The 10036-nt window shown below is 57.2% G+C and overlaps 1 long non-coding RNA gene across 1 annotated transcript; it reads right to left on the bottom strand.

Moving 5' to 3' along the window:
- Nucleotides 1-7306: 7306 nt before the first annotated feature.
- Nucleotides 7307-9826, bottom strand: LOC134470926 (uncharacterized). Its single transcript, XR_010040189.1, has 5 exons — nucleotides 8613-9826; nucleotides 8402-8532; nucleotides 8211-8321; nucleotides 8001-8129; nucleotides 7307-7915 (listed from the first exon to the last, which is right to left on the bottom strand). It is a non-coding gene; the product is annotated as an uncharacterized LOC134470926 (long non-coding RNA).
- Between the last annotated feature and the right edge of the window lie 210 nt (nucleotides 9827-10036).

Genomic DNA, 10036 nt, shown 5'->3' with positions numbered 1-10036 from the left:
CTAAAAATCCCAGGGAGCCACAGGAGCAGGAAGTAGATGAGGACATGACACATATGTCCATAGACTTACGTGCATGCATGGAAAGAGCGCATACATACCCAGTCTCAGAGACTCAGCGCAGGAGGAGCTGGGGCTGCCAGGGGCTGCACACTGCGGGCAGTCAGACCCACGAGCACTCTGAGAAGGTGCCTGCATTAGACTGCCAAGTCCTCCAGCTTGGTGGCCTTGTCCTAGTGGGAAGTGAGGCCTGGGTGGGCAGGGTTGAGGTCTTTATGCAGGTTTCTGGGAGATTCTGAGGCCCAGTAGAGCAAGTCTGGGTGGCAGGTCTGAAATTTCATTTCCTAGGATCCTCCCACCATTCGTTTCCTTCCCACCAGGCCCATCTTTTCACCAGGCTGCAGGCCCCTTCCCATCTCATTGTCCCAGCCCTTCCTACCTCTTCCAGGCCTCTTTCTGTTTAACCCAACGTCTGTCCCCCTCCTTCAGGTTGGTAGCCCCCTTAGGAAGGGGCCCTCCTGCCCAAATCATAGGACACATGAAATGCCTAGTTAGGTAGTTGTATAGAGGGATCCCACCCATGGAGGCTCATGCCTGGATACTCAGAGGTGTCCATCCCCCAGGGAGGGTTTGGTGAGCATGTGGGTCCTCCAGCCTCCTGTAGAGGTTGCTGCATAGCTATTCTCCTGGTGCTTCCACAAAGCTGTGGGGGCGCAAGTTTGCAAGAAGGCCTACCGCCTGGCCTTGATCTCTAGCCTCCCCCCAGCCCCCTGTTGGCCCTGTACCCATTGGGAAAACAGCTCTTTATCTCCACTGCTTCCCCTGAACTGCAAACAGCCACGTGTCCTGTGGGGGCCCCTCTTGGCACATGTGCCCTCTGCCCCTCGACCTGCTGAGGCCATTCACCCTTGGGCGGGGCAAAGGGACCCAAGGCTCTCAGCAAGGGGAGGGTACCAGGCAGGATAGACCCAGGCTGCAGCTCTGATGGTGGCGATCACCTCATAGGGCAGGCAAGGGATGGATTGGGTTCAAGGGCTATCCTGGAGAAGGGCCAAAGGGACAGATAGGCAACGGGGGTGGAGGAGGGAGTGGGCAGATAGTCAAGCAGGGCCAGGCTGTAGGCAACACCTGGTAAGGACCTTCTTGGCCAGCTCCATGGACTATCACCCCTCCAGCTCCCTTTCTGCCCCCTCTAGGGCCTGGAGCTCCCTCCATGAGCTTCCTCCTTACCCTACCATATTGGCTTTCCTTTGTGACCCACTCAAATGGGCTGTGACACTTTAAGGGTCTATGGACATGGTTTACTGGGTCACAAGGACTAATGGGCATGGGCTGGGGAAAAAGCAATGTAGAGGGCAGCTGAGAGCCCTTCCCTTCCCACCTTGCTTATCTCCCCACTATCCCATGCTAGCACTGAGCATTATCCAAGGGGACCAGGGCCTTCTGTCCAGGCTAACACATCCCATCTAGGCCCCAGAAACATTCGAGAAATGTACAGCAACCTCATGGTGGCAAATATTCAAAACCGTATTCCCAATAGGCTACTCTGAAGGTAATGGCTCAGTGTGTAGAGGAGGGCAGAGGCTGGGGTGCAAGCTTCATAGGTGGTACCACGTCTTCCCAGAGCTGGCCACCACCTTTTGGGATTGATAATCTCTTGGTAGAAGAGAGGCCTGCTCCTGGGTCGCTACTGTACCCAAGGTTTTAGGATACAAGGGTCCTGATCACTTTCTGCCTTGGCTTCTGGAGAGCAGGCCAGCCCTTCCAGAATGTGCGCACAGGCTCAGGGAGACTCTGGCTAGTGGAGGTGATCCCCAGTCCCCTAACAAGATGGCCCTGGCTCCAGAAAAATTACAAGGACAGGTGGACGGGCACAGGTCACCACAGTGGCCCTCCCTTGCCCTCCTCTGAGCAGTGCCCCATGGGCAGGAAGGGGAAATGTGAGAGGCAGGCCTTGGTGGGAGGGACCTCCATTTCCTCCACTCCTTTCCATAGTTCTTGGCTGCCTGAGCCCCCTCTCAGAAGCTGCCCTCCACCTCCAGCCACAGGCACAGGCTGCAGGGTTCCAAGCAAGCCCTCTCTGGCCCCTGGGCTTCAGGTCCTTTCCCAGAGGCAGGGAAAGGGGGGCAATGCACACAGCTCCCACACCTCTGGCTGGGGATGCCCAGAGAGGCAGCGCCATGCCGGGAACTCAGAGGGGGGTGGAAAGCAGGCAGCAGGCGCCAGGACGCCATGGCGCAGCCTCCACCCCCAGACCCCTAACAGTGGGCCAGTGTGTGGGCTGACTGGGGTGGGGGCCCAGGCGGGTCGGGTCCCGCTCCATAAACCCTGGCCAGCCGGGAAGCTGCAGACTTGGCCGTGTTGACACAGGGATGATGTCACCAACAGCCAATGGAAGCCTGCTGGGCTCTGCGTACACCTCCTTGCATCTCACAGGCCCTGCCATGCACACAGCGTGGTCTGAGTGCCACCTGAATAAACGAGTCCTATCCAGTACCCTATGGGTCCTGCTCCCCCAGGCTCCATCCTCAGTGCATTCCCAAATCCCTGCCTTACCCTGGGCCTGCTGTTCTTCGGGTGTGTAGGCCCCCGAAAGCTGGACCACCCCCCACCCAACCTTTAACCCCACAAGCCGCTGCTCCTCTTCTGTGGTCCCACCTGGCCACCATGCTCCCCACCATACACTGGGGCCTACCTCTCCCACTGTCGCCTGGCCCTGACAGGCAGTTTTGGAGCTTGCTGGTCCATGTACCCAAGGCTGGCCCCAGGCCCAGTGGCATCCTTGGACCTGGAGGAAGGGCTAGGCCCCAGGCAACCTTGTGTTTCCCTCTCTGTTGAAAAGTGGACTGTCCCAGACCTCCCACCATCTTCCAGTCCCCATGTTGAGTTTCTCACCCCAGGAAGCTTCAAATCCAGTTCTGGTCTTCACAGACTTCTCCATCCTTGTGGGTGCCCATTAGACCCACCAATCTGCCTCTGTGACCCCTGTAAACCTCTCTTCCCCCCAGTTTTGGGGTTCAGGATCAGTGCTTTGGCCCAGCTTCCTGCCCCCAATCCCAGTGCATCCTCCTCTTGTGGCCTGGCTCCTTGGGGTCTCCCATGGGAGCCTGCTTTCCAGGCAGGAGGACTCCTGCAAAGTATGAGGCCCACGGCTGGCCTCCTCTGTGTGCCTGCCAGCCCCTCTCCCTGGTGCCCGCAAGATGCCTCTCGAGGAGCTCACTCTATGCCCGCTGTGTCTTGTGCCCTGGGGCTTGGCACGTGCTTGCGTGGAGGTGTCTCGCGGAGATGGGGCAGGAGCCTCCTGCGCTTGGCTCCCGCACTTGTTTACGGGTCCGGTCTCCACCGTGCGCCGCTCCCCTCGGACCGACTGCCCGCCCGTGTCCAGCCAGGTGTGGGGTGATGGAGCGGGGCTCCCTGAGGACAAGGAGCACAGTGTCTGCTTTATTTGCAGCTCGGCGCTGACAAGGAACAGAATACCCACAGTGACTGCTTCCAGGAAACGGCTGTGGGGCGGGTGGGAGCCTCGGGAGCAGCCCCTTCCCAGCAAGCCGGCCTGCAGGTGGGCTTCCAGGAAGGGGGCCCCACCGGCGCCCCTCAGCCTGGAAAGGGGCCAACAGTGTCACCAGGAGCAGGCTGGAGGACTGGAGGAGGGGTGTGGAGGGAAGGGGAGAGCAGAGGGGAGGGAAGAAGAGGGTGGGTAGGCCTGGGCTGAGCCCAAGTGGTTACTGCAGCCTCAGGGGAGACCAAACCTGACCACGGTTCTTTCTAGAACTGTCTAGTCCCCATTTTAGGGGGTTAGGCAGTCTTTAATAAGGCCTCAGTCTCTTGGGGGATTGCTTGGCATCTCACACATACACCCCCCCCACACACACACACAAACACACACACTCACACCTATGCCTGTGCAGGGGACAGATCTTGGAGCTCAAATTCAGGTCTGGTGCTGGCGAGTGACTGAGCCCTCCAGGTCACCCTTGCTGGAGGGGCTGCGTAGGGCTGCAGACTGGATCCACTGACCCCTGGTACTGAGAGCTCAGCTGCTACTCTATGTCTGGAGAGTGCAGACCATTTGTCTTCCTGAAGCTTAGCCCTCCTTGGACTCTACCGTGTATGTTTTGAGACTTCCCAGTTCATTTGCCCCGCAAAATCCCTGTGGCCCTGTTTCAGGGACTTCATTTCCTTTCTAACCCTGGAATTTTTTGCCTTCTCTCAGTGCTATTGTGAGTGCCCTGACCTCAGTGATCCATAATCCTTGCCTGAAAACTTGCTCTTGGGTCTCTAAGTTCATGCTGAGACATGAGACACAAAGGCACAAAGGCACAAGGCATACACAGCAGGCTTGGAGTTCACTCTCAGGGGACACTGCCCCACACGGGACCATGACCACACCACATGCCCACAGAGCATCTCTAGGGGACCAGAGACCACACCCTGGGCTCAGCCTCATCACTAGCAGTCACAGCCAGCTGGTCGACACACAGTGAGCTGTGGAGACTCTCACAGGCACAGATGGGTGTGCAAAACACACGCCCATGGACAAGAAGACAGGAAAGGCTGAGTGGCCTGTGAATATACATTGGCCACATCGAACACACAAGGCAGAAAAGTCCCCAGGGCTGTCTATGGGCATATGCACCACCGGTGTGGCCACACTTTAGGCAGCAAGTCCTCTCATCTCTAATGGGACAATGTGGCCTTTGCTCAAACTAAACTCACACACACACATGGGCAGGCAGGGGTCCAGGTGTGAAGATCCTTAATAGAGTGAAGGATGTGGCTGGGGTCCCTGCCATTGTCCAGGGACAACTCCCACTTGGGAGTCGAAACGTCTTTCTCTAGGTTTTCAGGCACCATGGCAGCTGACCCCTCCCCATCCTACTCTGGGCTGGGATGAAATTCAAGCTCCTGTTTGCTTCTCAACACTTAACTCAGCACAGGGGTATTTTGAAAGTACTTTTGGGTGGTGGGGGCTTGGAGCCTGTCTAACAACCCTCTCTAAGCCCCTTTTCTAAAAAGCAGGAAATCGGGTTGGGCCAAAGGTAAACACATTCCAATCTGGCGGTCCTGGGCTCAGATGGAGGGGCTTTGTGTGTGTATGTTGGGGGGGGGTTCTTTTCTCCCAGCCCCCATCATGTGCAAGGCTAAGACTCAGGACCCGCCACACACCTGTTTGCAGAGCAGTGATACCTTGGCCTGTGGCTTCATGCCTTGGCCTGCCTGCACCCCAAGATGCTGCCCCTACGTGCTTCTTTCTCCCCACCTCCAAAGCCCTGCAGGACCCAAAAGCCTCTAGGATACAGCTCCAAGGACAGCCCCAGGAGTCCACTGCAAAAGCACAGCTAGTATGGGCAGGCCCAGGGGTTGACCTTGTCCCTGTACATACCTTTGATATCCCAGGGGCTGGAGGAGGTGCTGATGGGTATAGGTATCCACAGGCAGGGATGGGGGACATTGAGGCCTGCTAAGGGGTCTCAGTCTCTCCCTCTAGCCGGGTAGGGAAAGAAGCAATTCCATGCTCATCACCCTTGAAGCACTCACATTCCCAAACTTATTTCTGAGTACCTCAGGGGGACTCTGTAGCAAGTACTATGTAATTTCCAGCCATCTCTAAGGGTGCTAAAGCACAGATGCAGCTCAGGTCCAGCATGCCAGGTTCCGCAGATAACCAGCAGGACACAGTCTCAGAGAGCTGGTTCAGGGCCCTTTCCCAGGCCCTTTCCTGTTCAGAGACTCAGTGCCTTATGTTTCCAGACAAGGCTCCTGGGCCCACCCCACCCACTCTTCTCACCTCAGTCCTTGCACCCCACTAACCCCAGAGCCTCTGGGCCCATGGCCATTCCAGCCAACACAAAGTAAGGCAGCTTTTATCTTCCAAGCCTGGCTTTGTAAATCTTCAGCTGGGCCGGTGTTCACTGTAAAAGCCTTTATAGGTGGCTTCCTGACATGTACTGGGGCAAGTCTCTGCCAGTGGAATTGAGAGAGGAGAGGTGGCTTCACCCCTGCATGGCTGGCCAGCTTTTGAAATCCCCTGTGCCTAGTGGTCTTAGCCCCACAAATCTGTTCTGGAACCCTTGCCCCAGAAAATGCAAAGCCATCATGAATTGAAAGGGAGCAAGAGAAGGGTCAGATGAGAGAGCAAACTCATGGGGCATGTGGAGTTAGCATGGGCTGAGGGGCCTGGGGAGAATGGGAACTCGGTGCCCTGTGTAAGTGTGGGGTAAGGGGTGTGCCTCAGAGCTGTTCCTCATTTCTTTTTTTTTTTCTTTTTTAAATTTTAGCTTTTATTTTTGTTGGAAACAGGGTCTCTCTACATAGTCCAGACTGACCTCGAACTCATGACAATCCTCCTGCCTCAGTTTCTCAAGTACCAGAATGATAGGCATCTACCACCGAACCTGATTCATGTCTTTTCCAGTGTCTGCACAGCCGAGGGCCTGGCCTGGGAGTTGGGATCCTGGATGGGGGCTCAAAGGAAAAAGGGTGCTGTTTTTTAGTGCTCCTCTGAGATCCCAGCCCTCAGGGTCCAGGACAGCTGCTGTCTCTTATGAGGTGCTAACTATGAACCGGGGAGCTGCACGTGTACCCCAGGAACAAGACTGCAGTGAGGGGCTCCATTACCCTGGACCCCTTACCCTCTTCCCTCTGTCACCCACTGGACTTCTCCAGCTCCCTCATCACCTTTGGAATCATGCTGCACCCCTGTTCTCGCTACCTCCACTCTCTCTGACCTGTTTGCGTGCCTGTCCCACTGTTGTGCTCTCCCCCAGCTCCCACCCACAGCAGACTGAGGGGGAAGGGGACAGCATGTGTCTGCTCAGGCTCCACCCCCAAGTTAAGCAGCGCCCAGGGCTAGAGGACCATCTCTAGGGTGGGGGAAGGGCGATCCCAGAGGCCATTATGTATCACGTGACTGCATACCTAAACTGGCCTTTATTTTCTTAGGCCAGGATCTGGGGCTGAGGGTGCAATCAGATAGCGCATGGACCCCAGGGGCTCTTGGCTTATCATGCCCATCACCCCCTGCAGGATCCTCTGGTCTCACAGTGCCTGCTTCCATGTGGCATCTGCAACCCTCCACCCTTGATGTCTTCCCCCACCTCCCAAAGCCCTGTCACCCTGTGACCATTTCTCCCCCACCTCCCCGTGTAGTGCACCCCCGTTTCATGTTCCTCCCCCACTTGTGTCCCTTCCCTGCCTGTGTGTTCCCTCTTCCATGTCTCCCCTTCCCTCCAGCATCCTCCCCACCCCCCACCCCCAGCCTGTGGTACACCACTAGGCAGGCAGCATAAATTTCACTCCTGAGACAAAGTACTGTAACGGTATTTATTGTGGATCCAGAGCTTCTGGTGAAGCCCTGGTGGGGAGGGACACAAGGCAAGATTGGTGTCATGGAATGCTTAGAGATGGCTCGTTGGTGTGGAGCTTCCAGACTAGGTGGGGGAAGGCGAGACCTCACGCACACAGCCCACACCACACCCAGTGCCTGCCAGCGGTGGGTGAACAAGCAGGCACTGAGGCAGTGTGGTCAAGGAGGAATACACACACATACACACTCACACACGCACACACACGGAGAGACTCAATGCTGTCTCCAGGACTCCAACCAGTGCAAACGACTTAGTGCAAATTGAATTCAAAGGGGACAAGTGGGGAAACAGAGTCATGGACGCTTTGAATCTCTCAAGAAATGGAAAGAAGATGAGAAATGAAATGAGAACAGGAAAGGCTGAAAAAGAACAGAAGAGAGAGGCGATGATGACTGCTCCATCCTGCGGAAGAGGCTCAGTTCCGGGATGGCGTGTGGGGTGGTGGTCTCCCGAATGCAGCAGGGGCTGGCCATGAAGATGGAGTTGCCGGGGTGGGGAGTGCTGTGGTCTGCTCTTCCATGGTGTTCCTGAGGCTGTTCCTTTAGCTCTACCTGCAGAAAGATGCAGTGACACATGAGTAGGGGACAGGGTGGCAGGGTAGGGTGGGATAAACCTTTCAGAAGCGGCCAGTCTCACCTTCCAGAGCCGATTCCTGAGTCACTTAGTGTAGTGGTTCCGGATGCAGCATATTCTTGATCCAGAGCTAGATAGACTTGAAGAAGTCCTCAGTTCCAAGTCCCAGGCATGAGCTGGGTAGCACCATTTCTGCACAAAGGAAGAGAGTGAGTCCCAGCTCCTGCCTTTGGCCCCTGCATCCCTACTCACCTGTGGCAAGAAATACCTCACCTTTCATTTTGAGGGTTCTTGGGGGTCCAGAGAGCAGCAGTGGTAGCTCTTTCGGAAAAGCAAAGGAACAGACCTCGTGGAAGTGTCTCCACGTTGCCAGCCGAGAATGTTCTGCAGAGAACAGATTGGGGTGAGTGGGAGAATGGCCAGGTAGCTGGGATGGGGACTTGGCAGGCAGAGCACATACTCACCAGGAAGGCCAGGAAGCAGTCCCTCTGGCCTCACCATCACACCGGACCATATCACTTCCTCTTAGCGTATCTGTCGCACCTGCATCCTGGCCTTCAGGCTGGCAGGCACATCCGCCTTTCTGGAGATCTGGCTGTAGAGACAAAGAGAGGGTATTGGTTGGGTGGGCAAGGGTGGGTGAGGGGCAGGGTGACTAGTAGGTTGGGCACTCACCCTCATCTCCAGTACGAGTTGCAGAGGCACCGATCACTGCTCCGTCGTCACCTGCGAGGCCCACCTTGGCCACAGGCTCTGGAGGCCAGTGCCTTGCTGGCTCGCTCCCCGACTGTTGAACCTCACCCTGTCTGCACCCAACCTCCCTCCTAAGAGTGCTCACCCACTCCGCCCCGCCTGCCTCGCCTAGTCTGGCCTTGCCTTGTGCCCTTGACTCCCCTGGTGCTGTTCTGTCTGTCATGCCGGACCCAGGGGCTGAGCGGTTAGGGCATACAGTGTCACCAAGTCCACTGTGGGCCCTCTCCGCGCCAGGTCCTGGGCCGCAGTGCTGTGTGGGAACTGTGAATCCACAGGCTGGGCTCGCTGCAGCCTCCTTGCTGCGAAATCTCTCCGGAGCCCACCACCCATGGCCACCGTTCCTCCCCGATGATGTCCTGCTGCACTGCCCTTCTTTCCCGCTCTCCGGCCCTCGAGGCTCCAGTGCAGGCCATGAAAAGCCCACCCAGAGCCGCTCCTATACCTTCTTCTAAGTGAATTGCAGTGGGATGTGGTGATGGCTGGGGACCCCTCTGTGTCCTGTGACCCCACCCTGATGTTTGACCTGGGCCCACACGTGCTGGATCCCTGTGGCCCCTGCTACTGTCCCCAAGGTGACCTTCCTGAAGACAGCAGCCTTGGCCCTGCTGGCATCCCTCTATTCTTTCCATTCTGCCCTCTTAACTTGCTCTTTCCCCTGGGAAAGGCCCATAGCCCCCCCAGCTTTGCTCCGTCTCGGCTCCCCCCGAGAAGATGTCACCTTTGCTAACCGTTCTGCCTTCATCCGCTGCTTTGCAGGAGGCCTGCCACTTCTCCTTGCTGGCCCTCGCTCCCTAAACCTCTTTCATTCAGAAGCCAGGGAAGCGAGGTCCAGGAAGGTGAAGCGGACTCACCTGCCCAGCAGACGCAGCCCTCACCTGCCCACTGTTGCCAGCTACTTCTCCACCCAGGCTTGGGGGTCGAACCCTGACCAGCAGCTCCCCCTTGTCCGACCAGCCACCACGTCCTGTAACCAAAAATGACCGGGATGAATGTCTGGCTCCTTCTTCCTTCCCTCCAGGATCTAATCCCTCCACCTTCACCACCCTTGCCAGACTCCAGACGGCCGAGGTGCTCCTCGGCCCCTACGCCTCTCCTCCAGCACACACATCTTCCCCAGTTTCCCCCGTCCCCCCACCCTCCCACCCCCCTCCCTTACCCTGCTCTCCGGGCCCTAGCCCGGGCTTTTTCTAACTGGAGTGGCCCCGCCCAGAATTTCCTCCCCTGCCCTGCCAGCCAATCAGATCACGCCATGCCGGGGCCCCTGCAGGGCCCACCTCCGCCCTGGGCTGATCAGGCGCACGTTCCTCTCACCCCGCACCCATCCCGGAATTCTCCAAAGACCTCGT

Source organism: Cavia porcellus, unplaced genomic scaffold, assembly GCF_034190915.1.
Source record: "Cavia porcellus strain 051 isolate PalLab524CR breed Dunkin Hartley unplaced genomic scaffold, mCavPor4.1 scaffold_17, whole genome shotgun sequence".
Lineage (NCBI taxonomy): Eukaryota > Metazoa > Chordata > Mammalia > Rodentia > Caviidae > Cavia > Cavia porcellus.
The sequence above is the reverse complement of the archived record's forward strand: the minus strand, read 5'-3'. Positions and strand labels throughout refer to the sequence as shown.